This window comes from Bactrocera dorsalis, chromosome 2 (assembly GCF_023373825.1).
Source record: "Bactrocera dorsalis isolate Fly_Bdor chromosome 2, ASM2337382v1, whole genome shotgun sequence".
NCBI classification, from domain to species: domain Eukaryota; kingdom Metazoa; phylum Arthropoda; class Insecta; order Diptera; family Tephritidae; genus Bactrocera; species Bactrocera dorsalis.
The window spans coordinates 44,887,770-44,914,450 of NC_064304.1; the positions used below are offsets into that span (position 1 = coordinate 44,887,770).

At 35.1% G+C, this 26,681-nt stretch overlaps 1 protein-coding gene across 7 annotated transcripts in view; it reads right to left on the minus strand.

Moving 5' to 3' along the window:
• The window catches only part of LOC105222913 (tachykinin-like peptides receptor 99D), a 453,112-nt gene that overhangs the window by 37,711 nt on the left and 388,720 nt on the right, over positions 1-26,681 (minus strand). Inside the window, exons 1-2 of one of the 7 annotated variants that reach the window (XM_049450608.1) lie at positions 14,764-15,093; positions 13,690-14,036 (exon numbers count right to left, since the gene is read on the minus strand). The exons of 2 other annotated variants lie outside the window; for them this stretch is intronic. The gene's annotated coding sequence lies outside the window, so the exon portion shown is untranslated. Of the gene's footprint in view, positions 1-13,689; positions 14,065-14,084; positions 15,094-26,681 lie in introns of those variants that run through there. 4 more of the 7 variants (XM_049450610.1, XM_049450607.1, XM_049450613.1 and 1 more) reach the window with 4 other exon arrangements.

Genomic DNA, 26,681 nt, shown 5'->3' on the forward strand with positions numbered 1-26,681 from the left:
TTGTCCAATACCAGAACTCTACGAAGAGTGCTGAATTATGTCAAGCACAGCATATTCAAATTCATATTTATTTCACTTCTTCTCATAATATATGTATTTACAGTGCTAATACATATAAGTAAAGAGTACAGGCGATTTTGTCTTTTCTACTTAAAAATTATTTAAGAATGAGCTGTGATATGTTACTATTACTATTAAGTTTTAGAAAAAAGGAAAAAAATTACAAAAAACCCTTGAGGAATATTTTCTTAACCTTATTTTCTACTTTATAACCAATATTTCTTCTTTATAACTAAGAATATATTTTACATCAGTTAATTAATTATTTCATTAATATGAGAGTACGTGGAATGCTCACAGCGATCGTTAAACCTTCTATTTAGTCGGGACAATCTATCTGCGACTAATACAACATTAGCTTTGTCATGTAATTCCGGGGTAGAAAAATGCCACTGTAGGTTAAAAATTATTTTTAATATTTTATTTTGGGCCACTTGAAGTTAGTGGATGTGGGAGTTCGCGATATCGGCCCATACTGGTGCCCCATAAAAAACCGCAGCCTGGAAAATAAATTAACCTGAATAGATACATTTTGTTGGTTATACTAAGTTCTGATATTCTGTTGGTAAATGGGTATAACAACCATATTAGTGAAGTGATTAGACAAACTGAATGATAAAAAATTAGTTCTTGTGTGGAAAACTTTTTTATTTCATAACATTTTCCAAGACAACACTGGAATTTCCGAAGATAATGTTCAAATCGGGCTATTAGGGCATATAGTTGCCATTCAAACTGACTGATCAAAATCGAGATAAAGATTTGTTTTATACTTTTTTATGCTATGACAAATGGACCTATGAATATTTCCCCAACACCAAAAACCTATAAATCTATGCGCATGCACCAGAAGACATGTTTCTGCCCGTTTGTTTGAATATCAAGTATAGTTTGTTCGATTTATTACTCTACAACGCTTGGTGAATCGAAGGCAGCTATACTCACATAAAAGATGATGTACGTGTAATTAGAAGAACGATGTGTTAGTATTCGAGGTAAATTACAACGCTAATTTTAGTGTGGAGAATATCGGCTCAAAATTCCAGTTTGACAAAAATATTGGCCAGGCTTCTATTTGCAGATTCACGACTTACACCTAATAAAAGCTTTCAATGTACAGGGGTATTACAAACAAAAGTATCACAAAAGAAAAGTACTCCAATTACCAAGTGAAGTGTGCGCAATATTTCAAGTAATACCACGAAGTAAGACTACGCAATGAACAATGACAAATATGGTAATGTCTATTTATACAGGTGTGTCTAGTAATGCCTTCAAGTTCAAATAAATCTCCTGAACATCACAAGATATATGAAGGTAATACATATGTGAACCAGCCGACACCATTAAGTTTAGAAAGGTTTATATGGGTGTCTTTACAAAAAATACCCACTCACTTTTTTATTTACATCTCCTACATAACAGTCTCATCATTTTCTTACTAGTCCCATCACAACCGCTACTGTGACACTTCTGTGAGATATACTCGTATGAGTCTACCGTTTTGGTGTATGCAGTGTATTTGCCGATATGTAGAGCTTGTCTAACCAATTTCCGTTGATATAAATATTCCATGAGGGCCAGTTTGTTCTACTAGATAAATACTTATCATGTACGATTGTCTACGATTGCCTTTGTCGCATCATTGTTTAGTTATGCCGACTACATCCCACCAATGCAACTCCAACTCTTCCCAACTTTTGCAAAATTCTTTCATCGATTGATATTGGCAAAAACTTGTTTTGCTCACAACTTTCTGATTGCATTTGCAAGTCTATCGCGACTGCATTGTTTACGCATTATGCTTTGTGTTGGCGGCCTGTTCAATTCCACCGAGAGTGTGCGATTCGAGCGTTCATGAGTCTGCACACTTCAAACATATTCTCATTAACCAGTAAAGATGTATATGTAAATGTGTGCTTATGGAATAATATTTGCTTTCTCATGTTCAATTGTTTTATGATTATTACCAGAGCACGCTTGCAGAATTGGATGTTTAAACTTTGTGCAAAAAACGGTGGATTCAAAATTTTAAATGTCTATTTCATGTTACCCTTAATTGGCGGATCTTAGATGCATTTAGATCAACTTTTATTTCGCTAAGATCGGCTCATCCTGTGATATGTCAGTCCTAGAGCAAAACATCTGCATTGAGATTGAGATTTGCGATTAACCTTCAATTCCAGTTGAACTTTGTGTAAATGAAGCAAAATTAAAAAGTGGAGAATGAACGAACGTAAAGACTCAGGTGTCTCTGGTTTAACTAATGATCTTCTTTTACTTTCCTTGAGTACGATGCGTTTTTGTGTCTATTTACCTTTTTGATAACATTAGTTTGCAGTCAATTGGCGGTAATGTTAGACGCTGTGGTTTGCTGAAACCGAAAACGATAGTAAAAGTTTACAATCTAGGATTTTTTGTGTTGAAGTCAAGAGTTCCAACTTGACGCATATTTACGATTCATTTTCAATTGTGCTTGAAACATCTTTACTTTTGTGGTGTCGTTTTGCTCTCCGACGTTGATTAAACAAGAAACAAAACAAAATTGCTGATAGACATTTTCCATTGGCTGTGTATGCAATATAAAAAAGGCACAGTTAGTCTGATTTAATTTATCGATTGATAACACAATAATTATAAAAAGTAAGGAAGGACTAAGTACGGGTGTAACCCACAGATGTTGCAAACTTTATTGCATAATAGAAAAAGTTGTGTGAGAGTTCGAGAGGAGAGAAAGAGAGAGATCTTATCCAAAGGAATCAAATGGTTTACAATCGCATTTGGCATCTTATGAACTTCTGTGGTCGTAGACTTACTGAGTTTTTTAACTAAATATTGCGTGTCCGAAATGTTATTGATGTAAAATCAAAATGCATAGACACTATCATGTTGCATATATTGGGGCTAGCGGATCTAGACTGATTGCCGAGCTATTTTCTGAAGATAACTCTTACACATGCGGCATATAGTGTAATCTAGCATTATTAAATAAAGTATATAGAATTTGAGTTAATTCGGAGGCCAATTTCCCATATTTTGAGAAACAAGCTGTAGTATATCCCTTATTATACGTTCACTTTATATTGCTTATTGACAGATATACATATATAGCATAAATTCAGACCGAAGTTTGAAATTCGTATATAAGCAATCATATATGGAGGCTAGGGTTTTTACTGGCCTGTATTTATTAATTGTAAACCCAAGAAAAAACTGTTATAAGGTGAGATGTTTTCTAAATTTCTTTAATATTCTTAAACGCGAGTCAGTTGAGTTTAAGTCGACATAAGTTACCCATTTTTAATTTGTAACGTACATCATTGGAAAACTAATATTGTATTTCATGTCGTTGAGGATCGCACTATACATACGTATTACAAGCTTGTAAATGGTAAGATAATAAAAAATATGAGGCCTGAAAACTCAAGTAAACATTTATTTACTGCTTTTTCCTAATTTGTAAAATTTATAAAATTTAAACTGATAATTCAGTTTGTTGTAATTAAAGTAGGAGTTTATAGTTGTACAAAAAAAAAAACAAAATGCAGAATTTACCATGAGACTTAATCAGAGAAAGACGTCCATTATGGTTCTGAAACAACATTAAAACTTGCCCGCTAAGATATATTCACTGTCTAAGTATTTGCGTTTGGAGCTGATGCCTTCGATTCACTCGCGAAAGCCAATACATAATTAAGGGTTTATTATGTTTTAATTAAATACAGTGAGATGTAAATTAATTGTATTGAACGACTTTGTATTACTGATGACTCACTGTTTAATAAGGACATGATATAGCAGCGTTTTACGTGCGGGTGTATGTTTATACAATATGTGTAGAGAATACATAAAGATGAGCAAATATCATTAAATGTGACAACAACCGCTGTCAATTACTATCTCCTAGCTTATCCTTTCAAGTGGTGACAACTCTAAGTGGATTAGTGGCTTAGGAGCAGTTAGTTTGGATAAGTGTAAAGTGTCATATGACTTTACACAACAATTGGTAATAACGGATATACTTGTATTTCAGCCACCACTGTATGTAAGAATGGTTGGAAGTGTGCACTAACACAACTCAGGTTTATCCCGGTTTCTCCGCATATAAATGTAAGTATTCTTAACATGAAAATACTTCAGCTATTAGCATGGAAAATTAACTTTATAGACTTTCGCATTTTCCGGTTAAAATTGTGACGCATAAAATTATGACATTTATTAAGAAAATGTCTGGAGGTGGTTCTCAGGTTATTATCAAGATCATCAGTTACTCCAAAAATGGTCGGTCCCTTAAAAAAGCATATGTACCATAAGGTAATGAAAAGTATCGCTTTAGTTTAAAACCTCATAATTCTTGTGGCACTGGACGCAATAACAACGGAAAAACGAGGCATTGGCAGCCTGAAAAGGTTTCAAGTTAATGGTTAATAGTTTCAAGTTAATAAAAATATAACAAGTAAAGAAGTCTTCGGGTGTAACCGAATATTTCATACTCTTGCAACTTGGATCCTTCCAAAGCCAGGAAAATTCTTCAGGTGTTGGCAAACTCTTGTTGTAGCGAAGATACGCGCCCGCTTCTATATATGTCCATCAACAAACACAGGAAAGGTACGACGTCGAGAAGCTAATATCACAATCGAAAGCGAAATGGTTTTCTACTCAACTTGTTCTCCTGCTTTCTGAGAGCATTAATCAGCAACTCGGTATAAGGGAACTGTTGAACGGCAATTCAAACTGTAAGCGCATCGTAAAGGTCGAAAGAAAAGCTGGTACCATGAGGATTGTCGTGTCGCAGTGGAGAGAAAGCGAACATTTATCTCGCAATGTTGCGATCGACCACAGCACGAGTGGTGGGATAGATACCGCGAGTTGAAGAGGCAAGTGAGACATATATGCAGAAAAAACAAGGAAGATGCGAATTGAAGTTTGAAGACATTGAGAAACTGGCTGACAGAGGTAATGATCGAAAATTCAACGAAAAGATGCGGCGACTAAAAGACGGTTTCAAGACCGGGGCATATACTTGTAGGTCACAAAGTGGTGATCTAGTGGTTAATGATCAAAGCATATTGATATTATGGGGGAAAGTGAAGGTGTAACATCTGAAGATGGCGAACACGACTCCCCAATCGATGACGATGGATTAGATGTTCCATTGTCCTACTATGACGAGGTTTGAACAGCAATTACCCGTCTGAAAAACAACACAGCGGCGGGGACCGATGGATTGCCGTACGAGCTATTCAAATCGTTTGAAATTTAAGTATCTTCTACCTAATCCACAAAAATGGCGACTCCACAATCTGCGGAAACTAACGTTTCGTTTTTAACATCGGATACAAGGTTCTACGGATTTCAGAGCCGCTTTCGACAGCACGAAAAGGAACTGCCGCTTTGTCTGAACATGGTATTACCGCAAAGCAAATACGGCTGTGTAAGCTGACGTCAGGATTGCGTCAGGTTCGGAAAGGGCCGTTCGATACCAGGCGAGGTTTCAGACAAGGAGGCCCCCTATCGAGGCAACACTCACTCTGGCCGACATATGTAACATAAAGTCTGCTAAAGTAACGAAGATTATTATATGATAACTAGAAATTTTAGGATAAATTGAAATTGTTCGAAAAGATCCTGAGATATGGGCTACAGTGAAATGTAAAATATATATTACATACATCTCACAATGTAAGTATTACTAAATTGAGCACTCATTAGGGACATAATTCTGTTAAAAATTTGAAACCAGCAAAGGTAAATGTCGAGCTGACAGTGCTTTAACGGAGACGAGACAAATTTAATTAAGCTCAATTGACTATTGTAGACCATTGTTCGATAATTCACTTTACCCACTTTTTTCCAGTGAAATATTTAGGAATAGCACACCCACTAGAAAATTTAGCACAAGACAATTAGAAATTATTAAGTTTTGCCGAAAATTTATTACTCGCACAAAATAGATAATATTCTCACTTTAGCGAATTCGAAAAACTGCAGATGATTTTTTGGCGTAAATTTTCATCGTATAATTCAGGGAAGTTATGTCTTCATTAGCTCTCCGTACGTAAACATTCGAAACTAAATCCAGGTTACGGGACTGTTATGGAATGAGATCCTTTAAAAGCTTTCGTTTAGTAACATTTTGTGAGCGTGACAAATTTCCGATTGTATGTACCATTCGGAAATACCAACTTCCTTAGGGTCTCAATGTTTACTCAAGTTATCACTTGCAAGGTCGGGCGGACGAAAAGTCGGTCATTTTGAATTCAACTATTTAACTCTATATTTATCTAAATTAGTGTTAGGTGTTACAAACAACCCTTGGGGGAACAAAACTATTATACTCTCTTTGCGATGTATTGTGGGAGTATAAAAATATATTTCTGTAAAAACAGCTTAAATGACCTAAGAAACTCGAATATTATAACGGGTGATTTTTTTGAGGTTAGGATTTTCATGCATTAGTATTTGACAGATCACGTGGGATTTCAGACATGGTGTCAAAGAGAAAGATGCTCAGTATGCTTTGACATTTCATCATGAATAGACTTACTAACGAGCAACGCTTGCAAATCATTGAATTTTATTACCAAAATCAGTGTTCGGTTCGAAATGTGTTTCGCGCGCGTGTTTTGTTCAGCGATGAGGCTCATTTCTGGTTGAATGGCTACGTAAATAAGCAAAATTGCCGCATTTGGGGTGAAGAGCAACCAGAAGCCGTTCAAGAACTGCCCATGCATCCCGAAAAATGCACTGTTTGGTGTGGTTTGTACGCTGGTGGAATCATTGGACCGTATTTTTTCAAAGATGCTGTTGGACGCAACGTTACGGTGAATGGCGATCGCTATCGTTCGATGCTAACAAACTTTTTGTTGCCAAAAATGGAAGAACTGAACTTGGTTGACATGTGGTTTCAACAAGATGGCGCTACATGCCACACAGCTCGCGATTCTATGGCCATTTTGAGGGAAAACTTCGGACAACAATTCATCTCAAGAAATGGACCCGTAAGTTGGCCACCAAGATCATGCGATTTAACGCCTTTAGACTATTTTTTGTGGGGCTACGTCAAGTCTAAAGTCTACAGAAATAAGCCAGCAACTATTCCAGCTTTGGAAGACAACATTTCCGAAGAAATTCGGGCTATTCCGGCCGAAATGCTCGAAAAAGTTGCCCAAAATTGGACTTTCCGAATGGACCACCTAAGACGCAGCCGCGGTCAACATTTAAATGAAATTATCTTCAAAAAGTAAATGTCATGAACCAATCTAACGTTTCAAATAAAGAACCGATGAGATTTTGCAAATTTTATGCGTTTTTTTTTTTTTAAAAGTTATCAAGCTCTTAAAAAATCACCCTTTACATATTATGTGTCACATTACATATATTATGTGTCAGTGCAACAATTATGACAGCCAACCTATTATTAATACAGCAATTACATCAATTTTCAAGCTCACTTGGACATCACTTAATGATAATAGAGTCTGAGCAACATCCGTTATTGAACTACGTCACAGAAGAAAGAAGAATTGTGTAATTTCACTTGATTATTTAGCTTGTTATTTGGTCCCTTTCTTAAAATATCTTGCTTGCTTTTGGTTTAGTATTTTACTTTTTGTTCACATTAATTTGAGTTTAATATTTTAGTCTTCCGTGATTTGAAATATTTACAAAACATTTCATCTTCTCTACTTTATAATAAGATATTCACACAAAACGATTCTTTAAGGTTATGAAACCAAGTTTATACATTTCTGAGTATTATATACATATATTTTACATACAATGGAATATATATATGTTTATATATACATTTGGTACTATTGTTCCACAATATAGGAATTTCTAAATTGATTTCCGAAATAGCGACAAAACTCTGACAATAATTTGGACCAGCAAAAGCAAAAGTATATGCTGAGTTGACGTCTTTGGCGGATACGAGACAAATTGAATCAAGCTCAATTGAGTATTGTAGACCATTGTTTGACAATCTACTTTATTTACTTTAGTCTATTGAAATATTTAAGCACAACACGCCCACTAGAAAATTTAGCTTAACACAAACATTATCGGTTTGGTGGTTCCAAATTATAATAAGTTGAAGTTGCCAGCTATATTTTTAATACGAGGCTATGGGAATATATGAGTGATGAAGATTTAATAGATCCATGGGCAGATAGTGAGAAGTTGCATGAGATTGCCACCTACCCAGTATTCAGTTCCATATCACTTTGTTATGCTTTCAAGTTAATCGTTGCTGTAGCAGAAGGCAATTCAACGGCTTGTCAACATTGCACTTGAAAATTCAGTGACAGCCCAGAAGAACATGTAGGGCGGACATTTGATAAGCGAAAAAAGAGCTTATAAACGGGTGTATATAAATGTGGGTACTTCGTATTTGAGGGCGGACATTGTGTGATTTTATTTATGTGAAAGCCTCTTATTTGAGAGGGTTTTGTTTCTATACTAGCTATCGTGAACTACTCGTAGGTCACTGAACAAAGCAACGGGTAATAAAAATATTACTGAAGGCTTGGGAAAAGACTGACTGAGGTCCAAGCCGCAACTAATGTATATAAATCTTTTATTTCAAAAGTAACAAAATAAAATCGAATATGCGTTGTTGTAACTGAGTTAGTCGGACGTTAGAGTTTCCTATGTTGTTCGACATTTCAAATACTATATGTCGACCCGCCTGTTCTAAATTTCGTGAATGGAGTGAATATTTACTTCGATATGAACAATCTTTGGCAAACAACCCTCAGGTAATTCTGAGTCTTTCAACATTCCTGAACGATTTATGGAGTTGTTTGTCATAGCGGGTAGTGAGAGAACTTTTTTGGAGATAACTTTATGTAACTTCAACTAAGGTTTCGCTTTGGTGTCGATATTTCAGAGAATTAGAGAGATCAACGAATCGAAATAGCCAAAGAAGTGAAAACCAAACCGGAGTACGTATAATACTTCGCAGTTCATATTTACATACATACATACATTCTAGTGTATTGAATGCGTTTTAAATAATCCTTTGGATTTGACAAATATTCGCCACGAGCCGTTTGAGCAATAGAGCGGAAACATTTCGCCGAACGTGTACGCAAATAAATTAAATGGAATTCGTAAAGCATAAAAAGAGTTTTGCCTCAAAACAAAAACTATAGAAAAAGAAATCTACCCTCCATTGTCATATGTTTATGTAAGTTATTATGACGGTGATTAAAGTGGAAGAAAATGAAAATGAAGATATTCCGCAGATTCAGCAAAAGCTTGATAAAAAGAAAATGCAAAAAAAAAAAATGAAAAAAGGACGCCAAACATTGGCATTCTGAAAATGAGCAACAAGCGTGGTGTGGTCTGTGGTGGCAAGAAAGCTATCTGCCATTATAAATCCGTGGCAATAAACTTGTAGCAATTACATGTCGTGTACTTTCTAGGAAGTGGACAGTAAGATGGAATTGTTATTTACGACAGGAAATTAATTGAAGTCAAGTTGCTGCAATAAATGACAATAATTTATTTAAAAATTTGCGATACTGAAGTTATAATTATCGTGGTGATTATTCACAAGAGGATTTATTTGAATTGGTCAATAGACGTATACATTATAGTGTTGGTTTGCATCATCCTTATTGTTCACGGTTACATAAAAAATGTAGTGGATTAAGAAAAGAGTTGTGAACTATGTATGTATGTATGTTGAATAATATTTAAAAGCGAAGCATATATGCTCTTTTAATTCAGCTTCAGGCCGACATTTGTTCAATCAATTTGTTGATGTGACAATTGATGGTAGGAAATGACTTACTATTTGACAAACATGTCAAAGCGAACTTTTGACAGCGTCACCACGAAGTGACAGTGTCGGTTGTCACCTTTCATATTGTTTGTCGTTATAGATGGTTCAAGTTCGTACGCATGTTTAGTACTAATGTTCACGTCAAGTGCGGAAGCAGTCTGATGGTCTTGAGAAGGGATATTATTATTATATTTATTTATAAAATTATTATTTTTTCTTACTTCAAAAATTTCGTACATTCATATTATTTCGTATCTTATCTGCTATTTTGCACTTAACTTCATTTTTTCAGGATACATTTTTCTGTTCCAAAAAAGCACTACGCTGTTATTGATAAGCCACTTCGGAAATATCTTATCTGAACATCTGTTTTCAGAATCTGAAGACTTATGAATAAATCACAGCGCATTAATGAAATCTAACTATCAGAAAAAAAAAATCATCAAACACTTATATACTTATAGTACATAACATCAGTCAAACTGAACTGAAAACAAAGTATATAGAGAGTAACTCTTATTAACGGTACATGTGGCACGTTAGCGCAGATTATCAACGAAAATTTCATATACGTACCTCTGACGAATGTATAACAAGTACAACTAAATTTTTATTATTTACTACAATATGTATCTATTGCAAAAACTTATATATGCGAATATATTGATCTATGTGTAAGCAGAAGATATATTGTGTTTTAGTTAGAGGATTTAAATGAAATTTAGTAAATACTTCCTCCTTTTGAACTAAATTTAGAACATTTCAAATACGTGACACTTTCACAGTTCCTTTATAAACTGTACTAAATACAAACCTAACCGCCATAATATAATAGTAAAGGAATGTAATTTCAGTGTTAATGCGGATAAGCGAAAAGAAAGCTGACAATAAAAGCACCCTAAAGGTAAAAGAAATATCGGGCATTGCTTGTGTTATGAAAGTGATATGAAGTAGATTTATGAGTTTCCTTATTGCAATAGAAAAGCTCATTACACAAATAAACAGAGGCAGAGTAGCAAACACATTAGCAGACTTTCAAGTATACTTGGAATACTTAAGTTGTCGGCATCCGGTCAACAGAAAAGCTGCCGCAGAGCTTATTGACTGAGCACACTTGCATACACCAAGCGTTGGAATCGAAACATGATCAAACCGTTCCTCATTGGTAGAATATTATTACAAATGGTACTTTTTGAAAGGCAAATATTAAAATAACTTTAGGAAGTATGAGTATTTGATTAAAAACTTTTCCATAATTTCGAAAAATGCCTTTGAAACGTAATCTCCTTATCTTCAGTGCGTGGCGCTGGCATTATGGGCAGGTATCACAGGCTATAGAAAGCCATACAGGTATATAGTACAATATTTTGTAATGCTTTCGCTTAGATCAATTGATTTGGAAATATGCAAAACAAATATTTACTTTATATTGAATTCGTGCAGCCGCGATTTCACAAATTTTTTGCTTAAATATTTCCCAAAAACGTTGAGATTTCAGTTTCTCTGTTTATTATTAATTGTTTTTTAATTATACTCTAGCAAATAAACACTTCTCTTCTCATAAATCTTTCTTTATTTATTTGTATAAAATGCTGGAAGAATGTTGTTGTAATGCCACAAACGTCTGGCGACGTTGTCGGTACTTATTTTTGATTGTACGTATTTAATTTTTAAATCATTTGTGGTCATTACGATTCTCTACTGTGTTTAGTTAGAATTTACAAACAATCGATTGTTTCTTCGAATATTCATATATTCATATAATTTTAAGTTAATTAGGCAATATTTTCGGATACACAAACAAGCACTTTGTTAACACGTCACAATTTTTTTCGAAACGGTGTTTTCTTTGCTGGGTCGATCACTTTAAAATTTGAGCACACATTCACTACATTTCTTTCGTAATGAATGTAGGAAAAAGATTTTTGAAAAAAAAAAAAACAAATTTAAGTGACTAAGGAAATGCAATTTCTATAAAAAAGTGATGTTATGGAAGGCGGCGTTTTTTACCTACTATATATCTTGAAATTAAATCCTTCATACTCTTTGCTTTAGATAATTTAAATTGACATAAACCTTTTCAGGCGATTGTTGGTGACAAAAAAGAAACTCCACATACATATATGTAAATAAGTAACGAAAAATTATAATAAAATCATGCCCAAATATGATATATCTGGACTAAATTTAACCGAAGAAGCTAAATTAAATATATTAAGTTTATGTGCAAACTGTCAGCCAGAAGATGGGAATGATATTGACTACATATAATGTGTAAAGCCAACCGGAAGTTTGAAAATATGTATATAGATGTAAGTAATATTGACTCGATTAAAAGATCAAACTCTACAAGTCATCATTCCCGTCCTGCTGTATAGTGCAGAGGCATGGACAACGACATTATCTGATGAGTTGGCCTTAGGAGTGTTCCTAGTGTGTTTTGCGGAAGATTTATGATTATCTGCGCATAGGCAACGGCAAGTACCGCAGTCAATTTAACGATGAGATGTACGAGATATTCGGGGATAATGAGACAGTTCAGCGAAGTAAGAGACAGCCGTGGCGCGGGCTAGGGCATGTGGTGCGGATGGAAGAGAACACTCCAGCTTTGAAGCAAGTGGCCGTTGGTGGACGCAGAGGCACCCGTTCGGGAGATCAGATGGAGAAGCGACTGGCCATTTTTAACATTCAGGCACACTATTATCGGGAAAGAGTTCTCCACTGGTTTCAATTATATATCTCATACATTGACCGATACATTAAAGTCAGCCATAGGCTGTGGTGTCCATATTTCTGGTACCTGGGGGTTTGGATGGTTATAGTTCGATACTTATTCACAGTTCTGTAAATTATTATATAACTTGGGAGACACCTTTATAAAAATCACGTATGCCATGTAAACCCTAATCATTTTGTTCTTAAAGTTTGCGAAGAGTAAGAAGCCTTGAATAATTATTTCAAACCTATGATTTTCCTTCTTTGTTCATTTGTTCTGTTTGAAACACAAAGTGCCAGTGGTTGCGAATCAACCTTGAAATAATATTCTCATTAGACTTTTCACACCTTACTACAGAAGCACTTTGATTACTTTACCTAATAACTGCTGTCTCTGATTGACACGGATCTTCAATCACTGAAACGCGAGGTGTTGCTTTAAATTCAAACACATTTGCAGTTTCCATGCTTTCCTTGGCAAATTAAGTTTCTTGGAACAAAGTTTATTAAGTTTGGTCGTTGTTTGGTTAAAAATATTTTTCTATCTGTTGCTGCGGCTGATGTTAAAATATTCTTATTACTGAAAATTAAAGTTTAATAACCGGAAATCTTGAACTATTTAATTTCTATTCTCAGAAAAATTCAGTATAAACTAATTTTATTTTTTTGTTAACACAATTTTTGGAAAAACTTTCCTCTGACTAACTGAGTCATATTATACTTGTATACAGGAATGACACATAAAATAAAAAAAAATATAAAATTTTATATTTGTCACATAAAATAAAAAATATATACAATATTATTATTTTCTTATGAATTTTCACTTTGTGTGCAGATTACTAAAAAAATTGTAAAACTATTTTTTTTATTCTTTTTTTTCGATTAAATCATTGGCTTTAAATAGTAATTATTTATATTTCAAAGGTGAAGGTCAATTTCATCACAGTTTTCAAAAGTAATAACTCTTCGGCTAGTTCGCACTGTTGTGATAATTAATGGTTTTCCTAAATTTAATTAATTTTTCTAAATTTATTTTTCAAAATTTCTCAGCTTTTAACGCAGCTATAATGTATAGGTATTAAGATAATAAAATATTTTTGCTTCTTTAATGCACTCACTTTTTGGTTTTTTAATTTACTGGTATTCTGTATTCTAGTATGTGCGAAAAACAACCAACACTCCAGCAGGCAAAACTTTCACAAACAGCAATTGAAGTCGCGATAAAAAACATTCCGCAGACATTATTATGCAAATTATGTATGAAAGGGGTTAAGCATGAGATTTCTTCACTTTTTTACACTGGCTGATTGCTTGCCGTCAATAAAAAGTTCAACTTTTCGCACTCCTTGTTGCTGTGCATAAATTATGAATTTACTAACAGTAAATTACAGCAGCTTTCACACGCAACCTTATTAACACCTCGAAGATATTATTTCTTTTTTTAATCAAAAACGATTTTTTTTTGCTGAAAATAACACAACACTTTATAATGTTTGTATAGTAAGAAACATACCGACACTGCTGAATATTTTCCTTAAGCCTCTGAGAGCTCCACTTCACAGCACTTAACCTTGGCAATCGTACGCTGCCGTGAAGACGGAAATTTTTACACTTTTCTCAGTGTTGTATGTTGAGTATTTTATTAGTTTTGCTTTTCGATTTAAGTAAATGAAAAGCAAATTTACATATATGTATTTATTATTGCTATTTTATAAATTATGTAATTATTTTTAGGTTTTTGAAAATTACATTTCGAATTCGCGGTCACTAGTGAATTGCTCAATACATTGGCTGTGAGTTGTTTTCAATTTTGCATAACAATTTTTCAGTATTTTTTGTTATTATTTTGATTTATTTGCACTCAAAACACTGCATCTTTATTTATTTTAACCTTTTGTTTTTTTTTTTTGAAATTGTATTTCTTAATTTTAAAAATTTTCACATACGTTTTTTTATTTTGTTTTGCTTGATTTGCTTAAGTTTTTAAGAATTATATTGATTATGTAAATATATTTTTTATATGTGTTTTAATACTTCCAAATTGCAAATATTTGCTGAAGTATAAACACTTTTGCTCTAAAAGTAGCAAAGCCATCAGCTTATAAGCAACAATTCACTTCTTCAACATTGCCAGTTTCAATTTCCGGCGTCGATAAACAAATTTATTCTTCACCAAAAATACACAAACTTACTTTCTTCCAATAAATTTTTGTTTAAATTTAACACTGCTATAAATTTTCGCTTTTTTAAATAATTGTTGTTTAACGATAATTTTTATTTTTAAATTTCAAATTTTATCATTCACAGGTGTGAAAAAAATATATATTTTTTTTATTTTCAACACATTGCTTAAATAATTATTATGTTATTTCTCTTGACAGAAGCACAAGCTCTTCACTCCCTTCAAAATAATGCTTTAGTCTACCGCATTTGAGAATTCCTTTAACTAACGGATTGCTTTTCCTCCGACTACCTTCTTCACAACCGCTGCGCTAAAGGTATCCCGACGTACTGAATCGTCGCCATCGAATCGCTTCTGACTTTGGCACACCGTGGCGAATGTGAAAATATTGCTTCTGCCGGCGTTGGAGTTAACGTACTAAATCTGCTACTAAATGCAAAGCGTAGTAGAAAAAGTACTTTAAAAATGTAGCAAAATTTATGAACACGCGGTGGTATTGGTGTAGGAAAATGAAAGTGGTTTGCTGAGTGGCCAGTACTTTCTAATACTCTTTTCCATAGGCAGCATAAACACATGCACTTGCACACACTTACCCTTATCCTCTTGAGCTTTCTCGCAATGCACACAGTTAAATACAAATTGAGTATTTTTAAATTAATGCATACGGTGTCGTCGATGTTTAAGTGATTCTGAATATCATGAAAATATTATAAAAAGAAAATTCAAATTTAATTTTGAATTTAGAAAGTTTTCGTTGATTACTTTTATTTTTAATAAATATTGATGAAGATAGTTTTTAATAAGACAACCACTTTTTGGGTTGGGGTTCTTATGAACATTGATTTTCGCTTTCGGAAATGAATTTGACGCAGTTTTCAGAACATATTGACAATTTTATTACTTTTTATGGGAAATATTTGTCAAACCATTATAATTTCTGCTTATGCGAATTGGCTCTAAATTCACATAGTCCAAGATAAGTACCTTCACTGTAAAAAGTGCTCTTAAACCGGCCACTAGAAAGTTTGTAGACGAACCTCTGCCAGTTTTACATAAGATTCTAAGCACTGATGAGACAAAGATTCTTCAGTTCAAATTCGGTAAGAAAAAATAATATTTCAAATGATCACCTAATCAGCAAGTCAACGTTAAATATACAACGAAGGCCATAAGGCATGGTGGCCTTAAGCTGATGTTATGAGGAAGTGTTTCCTTTTCTTTGCAGTAAGTAAATTTTCATATAATTATTTTTATTTTTTCAAATCGGTTGTGTCGGGCTCAAAGCAACAAAAATCGCCGTAAAATATTGTAAGTGTATTTGATAATCCAGTTTGCATTTTCTAAAATCTCTAACAAATGTTTGTCGAAAAAAATTAAGAATAAAATACTTTAGTTTCATGGATTCCTAGGTTCGCTTTAGTTGCTCTTATTACATCGTCTGTATGTGAGTGTCACATCAGAATTTCTTTTCATTGTGTACACTGTACACACATCATTAGTACACACATATTCACTAAATCAAATTTACTCATTTCTCTTTCTGAGCCAAACCAATTTTCAGTTGGGAGCAGTTGTGGAATGTACATCTATTCACCAAATGTTGTACTCAGAATAAAACACTCAATTTCAGCTCATTCGTAAACTCATTGTTTTATCGATTCTCTTAACACAACAATCTCATTCTCTCTTTGCTCTCAGGAGCTGTGTCAGCGCTATGTGCTTTGTCTATGTTGTGTTTGTAACGGGTGATTTTTTTGAGGTTAGGATTTTCATGCATTAGTATTTGACAGATCACGTGGGATTTCAGACATGGTGTCAAAGAGAAAGATGCTCAGTATGCTTTGACATTTCATCATGAATAGACTTACTAACGAGCAACGCTTGCAAATCATTGAATTTTATTACCAAAATCAGTGTTCGGTTCGAAATGTGTTTTATCGACAAATTTTGTTCAGCGATGAGGCTCATTTCTGGTTGAATGGCTACGTAAATAAGCAAAATTGCCGCATTTGGGGTGAAGAGCAACCAGAAGCCGTTCAAGAACTGCCCATGCATCCCGAAAAATGCACTGTTTGGTGTGGTTTGTACGCTGGTGGAATCATTGGACCGTATTTTTTTCAAAGATGCTGTTGGACGCAACGTTACGGTGAATGGCGATCGCTATCGTTCGATGCTAACAAACTTTTTGTTGCCAAAAATGGAAGAACTGAACTTGGTTGACATGTGGTTTCAACAAGATGGCGCTACATGCCACACAGCTCGCGATTCTATGGCCATTTTGAGGGAAAACTTCGGACAACAATTCATCTCAAGAAATGGACCCGTAAGTTGGCCACCAAGATCATGCGATTTAACGCCTTTAGACTATTTTTGTGGGGCTACGTCAAGTCTAAATTCTACAGAAATAAGCCAGCAACTATTCCAGCTTTGGAAGACAACATTTACTCATATTCTCTATTCCGGCCGAAATGCTCGAAAAGTTGGGAGCAATTGTGGAATGGACATCTATTCACCGGTCAATATTGTACTCAGAATAAAACACTCAATTTCAGCTCATTCGTAAACTCATTGTTTTATCGATTCTCTTAACACAACAATCTCATTCTCTCTTTGCTCTCAGGAGCTGTGTCAGCGCTATATGCTTTGTCTATGTTGTGTTTGTAGTTTCGTAAACAATATTCTGCAACAGGTGCTTTTACGAGTATGTAATTTCCGCATTTATATTTCCATTGTGCACCATACAATATATCGTATAGCATATGTATGTAGCTGTACTTGCTGTATTGCTCACTTATTGCAGGCTGCTTTAATCGGAATATTAGAAATTAATAGTATTAACGAAAGTTAGGTAAAAATGTAAAGGCCGCGTCAGAATGGCTATTTGTACGTCAAAAGCGGATAAGTATGCGAATGAAGCGGCGAACGTAACGTAAAGGTATGCCACAACCAATGCGTTGCGCAAGTAGAGTAAACCAAAATCAGATGTTCTTTATAATCGCCAATTATTCCGTTTTGTAATGTAATACTGCATTATTTCCTAAAAATGCATGACGGCTATGCCCGCCCGAAGATCTTGACCAGGAGGACGGTGACGTTGTGAAAAGAGGATTCTGAGGAAAGGGCATTTCAGCACTTTTGCAAAAGGCTAGAGGAATGGGATCAAACAACGTCACCTAAAATGCTTTAATGTATTTCTCCTTGTTTAAAATTACATCCTTCTCATAGCGTGGACGAACACCATACCACGTAAAACATACTCATACCATGATAGATCTTCCACCATACTTCACTTCGCGTGGAACATAGCATAAAAACTTATGGTTTTTATTTCGCTATATATTTACATTCTTCAAAAATTTTAAAAATTTCTTTCTCACAAAATGTAATTTAATATCTGCTATATATACTCGTATATGTATGTATGTGGTATACACACAGCCATTAATTTCAGCGTTAATGACATTATGTCAACACTCCACTTGATTTTTGTACATGAATATTATTATTTTCCTTTGAGCAGGCACCATTAAAAAGCAATATCCATTATATACTATCTAATGAGTAATGAAATTAAAATGACTTGTAACTTAAGTTGTAATGGCAATTAATTTAAAGATCCTTCAAGTTTAAACTCACAACCTATCTATTACAAAATTTACAAACAAATTTAAATGCATAAAGTTACGTATGTGTCTTAAAAAAATGTTTATTTATATTTAAATTGAGCGGATTTGGAGAGTCCAATCGTACCATATTATTATATACATATATTGATATTCATTGTATTACTGAGTATGTAACAACCGCTACGGTTAAAAGGGTTTTTATGTTTATGGCGATTTTTGTTGAATAAAATGGATGAAAGAGTTTGTTCGTAAATCCTTGTTCAAAAACAATACTTTGACTTCATATTCGAAAGACATGGCCTCGTGTGACTTTTTCCAATTTCCAAAAATAAAGCGAACCTTAAAGGGCCATACAAGCATAGATGCCATTAAAACGATTGGAAGAAGCTCTCGCGTGAGTGCAATATATCGATTTAGGGACAACTTTGAAGGCGACAACAAAACGTAAACAATTTTTTTTTCAAAGCACAAAAATTCTCGTTATATATTGAACACACCTCGTACGTCCATGATGAGATGGTTATGTAAACTGTTTAAGCGTGTCCACGTTATATTTAAACAAGTAAGGAAGGGATAAGTTCGGGTCTAACCGAACATTGCATAATCTTGCAACTTGCAAGGATCGAAGCAGGGAAGTTTCTTCGGGTGTTGGCAAACCTTTATTTTGAAAAATGTTGTCAAAGAATTAAGCATCCATTATTCGGTGAAATCGTGAATAAAATACGATCAAATAAGTTATCTTCATGATATATATTGTAGCCCATAATCTTGAACTTTATTGCTATATTTTAGTTCACGTCAGCGAAAGCATTCAAATGAGATATTTTTGAAAAGTGATATTACCGCGACCGAAGAGACTAAATTTAATATGTTGAGCTGATGTGTGCAATATCTGCCAGAGGATCGGAATCTATTTTTTTACGGATATGAAGTTTAGACTAAGATAAAACCAATTTCATTCTAATTCAGCGCTAAACTACATAATTTTTAAGAAAACTTGTCCACATAGTTTCATTCAAATTTCAAATTTTGACCAAACGGAACGTTTTTGAGTCAATCGAAGGAAAATACATGAGCTGATTGCATTAATTTTTACATTTCTCAGGCATACGTACTTCGAAGCACTTTTGTATATATGTAAATAAAACTCATTGACTGCCATATTCGGCATATAACTTGTTAGAATAACAAAAATCGTTATTTGTATTATATGGGAGTTTGGGGTAGTATTGCCCGATTTTATCTATTTTTCTCAATACCACATATTACTAACATGGCACACTGTAAAAAAATGTTACAAATTTGAAATAAAATTTCTAGTGTCGAAACGTTCACAATAACCACTTGTTTTCACGAGCAAGGGGGTGGAGAACGCCTTGACGACGAACCTCGCCTAGGACGGCAATCAACATCAACTGAATAAAATAAAAGAATTGGTGTTTGGGAAGGATTAGTGGACACCATTTAGAAAGATTATTTAGGGAAAGCACGATTGATTCCAAAATCACTAAATTATTTCGTGAGTTTTTCGACATTGCTATTCAGCAAATTCAAAAGACCGCTCCGGGAAAACCGTTTTGAGCCAATTGAAGACATTAAACGTGAATCGCTACGGGCATTGAAGGTTATTCCAAAAATTGACTTTTATACTGTTTCGAGGATTAAGAAAAACGTTGGCTCAAGTGTAGTGGGGCCAGAGCGGATTACTTTGAGTAAGAATAAATTAAATTAAATTAAGGGCAAATTAATAATTTTAAAATTATCAACAATGCCTTACTATTTTTTGCTCATAGTAGTATATTGGTGGGAGCGAAACTCCGTTGCCGAGTCCTGGTATTCACCCCGGTGGATGAACGTCTATTCACAATTCGTATCAAAGCGAAGTTCTTTAACATATCGCTGATTTCCCTTCATCAAACTAACTGGCTGTCTCCGCATCGAAAATCCTCCAGCCAGATCGATCATATTGTGATAAACGGAAGACACATCTCCTGTGTTTTAGAAGTGTGTACGCTCCGAGGTCCTAACATCGAGCCAAGCTAAGAAGCCAAGAGGAGGTATAAGGGAATTGTGGGACGGCATTTCAAGTCCCTTACGTACAGCTGCAACCGAAGCCATTGATTTTCGGTAAATGCAAACGAACATCTGGTACGATGAGGAGTGCCATGTCGCAGCGGAGAGAAAGCAGACTGCCTACCTTGCTACGTTACAATCGATCAGAACACGTGCGGGATGGGATAGATACCGAGAGCTGAAGAGGGAAGCGAGACGCATTTGCAGGCAAGAGCTGATAAGCTGGGATAATGTTTGAAAATTCTACAAAAGAATGCGGCGGCTAACAGAAGGTTTTAAGACTGGAGCATGCTCTTGTAGAACCCCCAAAGAGTATCTAGTGACTGATGCCCAGAGCATACTAAAATTATGGAGGGAACACTTCTATAGACTGCTGAATGGCAGTGAAAATATAAAGCCAGGAGAAGGCGAACCCGATTCTCCAATCGATGACGATGGGGCAGACGTTCCATTGCCCGACCAACATCGCATATAAGGTTCTATCGAGCGTATTGTGTGACTGCAAAAACAAATCATTTGCTTAAGAAGGCAATGAACCATGGATTGATCGAAGATATACCAGAATGGGCCAGAAGACACGACAAAGTAATTTTGTTACACGATAATGCACATGCACACAAAATAAAATCGGTTCGGGATAGAAAGTACTTGTCTGGGAACTGCTACCCCACGCGTAATATTTACCAGACTTGTTCCCTTCCATTTACCATTTGTTTTCAGCGATGGGATACATTGACTAAGCAGCACTTCGATCCCTACGCAGAAGTCAAAAGTTAGGTCTCTGGTTGGTTTGCTTCAAAAGATGAACATTTCTATTGGCATGGTACCCATAAATTACCAGAAAAGTGATAGAAATATATAAAAATCGTCAATGGCCAATACTGTGTATAGTTAGTTTGTTTTATTTTCCTCTTCCACATACCGGTACACTGGAAATTGTAAATAGAATGAACAAGTAAGGAAGGGCTAAGTTCGGGTGTCACCGAACATTTTGTACTCTCGCATGATAAAGTGATAATCGAGATTTCTTTATCCGTCATTTACATATTTTTTAATTTGCTGTAAAATTAATTAGATTAGTAGTTCCTGAGATATGGTTTTTGGTCCATAAGTGGGCGACGCCACGCCCATTTTGAATTTTTAAAAAAAGCCTGGGTGCAGCTTCCTTCTGCCATTTCTTCCGTAAAATTGAGTGTTTCTGACGTTTTTTTGTTAGTCGGTTAATGCACGTGATTTTCAACATAACCTTTGTATGGGAAGTGGGCGTGGTCATTATCCGATTTCTTCCACTTTTGAACTGTATATAGAAGTGCCTGAAGAAAACGACTCTATAGAGTTTGGTTGACATAGCTATAGTAGTTTCCGAGATATGTACAAAAAACTTAGTAGGGGGCGGGGCCACGCCCACTTTTCCAAAAAAATTACGTCCAAATATGCCCCTCCCTAATGCGATCCTTTGTGCCAAATTTCACTTTAACATCTTTATTTATGGCTTAGTTATGACACTTTATAGGTTTTCGGTTTTCGCCATTTTGTGGGCGTGGCAGTGGGCCGATTTTGCCCATCTTCGAACTTAACCTTCTTATGGAGCCAAGAAATATGTGTACCAAGTTTCATCATATCTCAAATTTTACTCAAGTTACATCTTGCATGGACAGACGGACGGACGGACAGACAGACATACGGATTTCATCTCTACTCGTCACCCTGATCACTTTGGTATATATAACCCTATATGTATCTGACTCTTTTAGTTTTAGGACTTACAAACAACCGTTATGTGAACAAAAATAAAATACTCTCCTTAGCAACGTGGTTGCGCGAGTATAAAAATATTTTATAATTCATCAATATATAGCCTTCAGGTAATTCAGCGAATTTTGTTTTATTTCTTCGATCGACTGAAAAAGGGTTCAATTCCGATGATGGTTGACTTGTTTGCATGTAAGACTCATAAACCAATGTCTCACCGCTATGTATAATGATCTGCATTAATCGTTTATCGAAAAAATTTAGCTTTATCAGGATGAGTTGAGCAAGAACGTGTTTCATACCCAAAATATTCACCAAAATCATTCGAGACGAGGGATCTCGGGCGCTCTTGCCATCTCTCTAACACTTGTCCGACGATTTTCAATAGAAATATACATTTTAAGACAAATTCTTTGCTGAACAAAAACCTTTAGCATAGCCAAATAAATATGAAGTATGTAAAAAATCATATATGCTTTTGCGTGAATATGTTTATGTGTACAGATAGACGATGACCTTAACAGCCTACTGTATTCTTTCATTCTGAGTTCTTTTATTACAATTCATTTACAGTCTTCGACTAATACTCCGCGTGAACAGACGTCATCGGTGATAAATTCGCTTGCTCAATCGATTCTCACGTTCTTGCTTAACTAAATTTTCGCTCGCTATAAGTGTGCTATTCTCAAATAAACAAAAACAGAAATATTAAAAAATCATGGCCCCGGGGCCACCCGACCGAAGAGAAAACATGTTTTCTCTGTTAAGTGAAAGCCCAAAAAACAAGAAAAAAGACATTATCAAAAAACTCCCATTGAATTCCCAGATCTTCCTATCGTGCAAACACAAAACCCAAAATACATAACACTTGCCGCCAAAAATACAGTAAAACCCATAACAGAGTACTCATGCTTTGTCGTCCATAGAGCAATTCAACTCATTAGTAAGGAAATAATCTCCATAGCTACACTACGCGATGGAAGTCTCCTCATGCTTGTCAAAAGCAAAGAGGTGGCTGATAAATTCTTGAAAACCAAACAGTTACCTGGAATCTGCGATATCACGTGTAAACTACATGAATCCCTAAATAACATCAAAGGCACAGTTTACGCGCCTTTCCTCAATAACATACCAGAGGAAGAGATTGTCAGTGAACTTAAAGCACAACACGTTACCTCAGTTTACAAATTCAACAGAATCATAGATGGCACACCAAAACCCACCGGTGTTGTTCTTATAACATTTGACTTATACACACTCCCCAGCAAACTTTCTATTTCTTGGAACACTGTGAAGGTACGAGAATACATCCCAAATCCAATGCGTTGTAAAAATTGCCAATTGTTAGGGCATACGGTGAAACACTGTAAGAATCAAACTATATGCGTTAATTGTAATTTTCCACCTCATTCTCCAAATAACTGTTCGCGATCACAATGTGCAAACTGTGGGGAGGAACACTCGGCTTCATCACCCACGTGTAAAAAATATCAAGAGCAAAAAGAAGTATTAAAAATAAAAACAAGAAACAAATGCACCATGCGCGAAGCTAAAATTTTGTACAAGCAACAAACTCCCATTACTAATTCCTTCAGTTACTCTTCAGTAACCGCCTCCTCTTTTACCTCCGTCAACGAAACCCAAATGCAAACCAGCAAAGACATCACAAAAAAAAAACAGCACAAAAAAAATTACAGATCAACCAAACAAAAAACCAACAAATGCTCCCACTCTATCCTTAATCCCCTCGTTCACTCTCAATAACCCAACAAATGAAAATAAAAATAAAAACGAAAACGAAAACAACGAAATTAAAAAAACAACTTACATTCCAAACATTCTTTCGGCAAATTACCTGCCTTCCACCAGCCGTGGAAATTCTCACGAAATATACACAAAGGAATTGGACAAATCAATGAGAGAACTTAACTCTTAGTCAAGTCTCTCCGATTTTCTATTCCCTATTACGTACCACATCTGTTTCAATTTCTCTTCTCTCTATTCAATGACTATTAAAATATTGCAATGGAATATGAAAGGATACATTAACAACTATCAAGAACTTATTTTACTAATTAAAGAAAAAAACCCAGATGTTATTAGTATTCAGGAAACACACTTTATATGCAACACTAATAATATTATCATCCCAAAACCATATATTGGTTATTTTAAAAATCTAAATGTTAATTCAACAAATAAACAAGGAATTGGTTTCTTAGTAAAGCGACAAATTCCACACAAACACATACCGCTAAACTCAAACATTTTATCTGACGCTCTTCAACTAGACTTACATACAAAAATAACAATAATAAACACATACATTCCTCCCTGTCAAAACTTTTCAGTAAATGACCTATTGAATCCCTTAATTCATTTTAAAACACCTTTAATTCTCAACGGCGATTTCAACGCATGGAGTACACTATGGGGATCTTCCTCAACCAACTCTCGTGGTAAAAAAATAGAAAACCTTTTAGAGAAAGCCAACCTCACTCTTCTTAACGATGGTTCGGCAACCCACTTTTCAACACATATGACATTTACAAATGTTGATCTAACCATGGTCTCACCGTTAATTTACCATAGATGCCATTGGGCAATCGATAAATTTCTCCACGGCAGTGATCACTATCCAATCGTCGTTAACAATAGTACACAATATAAATCCGAAAAAATCACACTTACACTGAAATGTAAAACAGATGCTGCTGACTGGGTTAAATTTAAAAACGAACTATCTAATAATTCGATTAATTTCAATTATTACAACATCCACCAAGGCGTTGCCATATTAACCAAAGCAATCCACAAAGCAGCAAATACATCAATACCACAAACAAAAGGCATACCCCATAATAGAAACGTAGCTTGGTGGAGTAGCACACTCAATAAACTACGGGAGGACAAACAAACTTCAAACGCAACATGACACTTAACAACCTTATAAAAAAGCAAACGCATTGTTTAAGAGAGAAGCAAAAGTAGCAAAACGAACAGCCCTCACAAAATTCACGTCCCAGATATCTCCAATACCTTCTCCAAAAAAATCTGGGCTGACATAAAAAGCCTAACCGGCACACCCAAATCTCCACTTAAATTTTTAAAAGTCCACCAAACACTCCTCACATCATCTAAAGATATATCTGAAGCATTTGGCGAGAAATGGTCTAATTACTCAAACGACCAAAATTTCTCCTCGGAATACATTTCAAACAAAACTAACATATTATCACTAAACTACCTTCCAGAGAATATTGCACCTTCGGCCAAACATCTCGAAGTCGATATTACTTACTCAGAATTTGAAGCCGCACTAAGTCAGACAAAAGGTAAAACACCAGGTTTCGACCGTATCTCCTACCCAATGATAAAAAATATGACAACTGATACAAAACACAAGCTCATTGAACTTTTTAATGATATACTGCAACACGGTAAATACCCCCATACGTGGACCACAGCAGTGATCATACCCATTCCTAAACCACAAAAACCCACCCACGACATAAACAGCTTCAGACCTATATCTCTTTTACCATGCATGAGCAAATTTTTTGAAAAGATTCTAGCGCGACGGATTATATGGTTTGTAACCAAAAACGAGCTTATCTCCCACAATCAATCTGCATTTAAGCGGAAAAACGGAACGATGGACGCTCTTTTGCAAATACATCATTTCGTGTCGGATGCTCTTTCGTCACGAAACCATGTCACTATTCTGGGGACTGATTTCGAAAAAGCTTTCGATCGCGTTGGAGTACATGCAATTCTTCACCAACTAAAACTCTGGAAGGTTGGACCTAGGGTCTTTAACTCGATAAAGGCTTTTATGGCCCACCGTTCGTTCAGAGTACGAGTTAACAACAGTCTGTCAAAACCATTCCCACTTTTTAACGGCATCCCACAAGGTTCCCCTCTATCAGTGATCCTATTCATTATAGCATTCGACAAACTTAACTCAGTTGTACTGCATCATAAAAACTTGCATATATCTGTCTATGCAGACGAAGCAATAATTTATACCTAAATAAAAGATACTAACAAAATAAAAAATACCTTTTCTAACGTCCTTCAGGACATACAAACCTGGGGAAGCTCGTCGGGTGCCTTGTTATCTATTAATAAATGCAAAGTATTACATATCTGCCGTAAGCATCATTGTACGGTTAATAATACACTATCTAATGATATTAACATAGAACTCGTAGATAATTTAAGAATTCTTGGAGTAATATTTGATAATAAGTTTAACTTTAATCAACATTGTATTACCTTAAGGACTAGCTTAGAATCTCGGTTAAATATCATTAAATTTCTCAGTTCAAAATTCTCAGAAATACATGTAAATACTCTTATTAATACAACCAGAGCTTTGATTCTCTCCAAGTTGGAGTACGGTCTCCCAATTTACGGATGGAGTGCCAATGCTAACATAAAAAAAATTCAAGCTCCATATCACGCTGCTATCCGC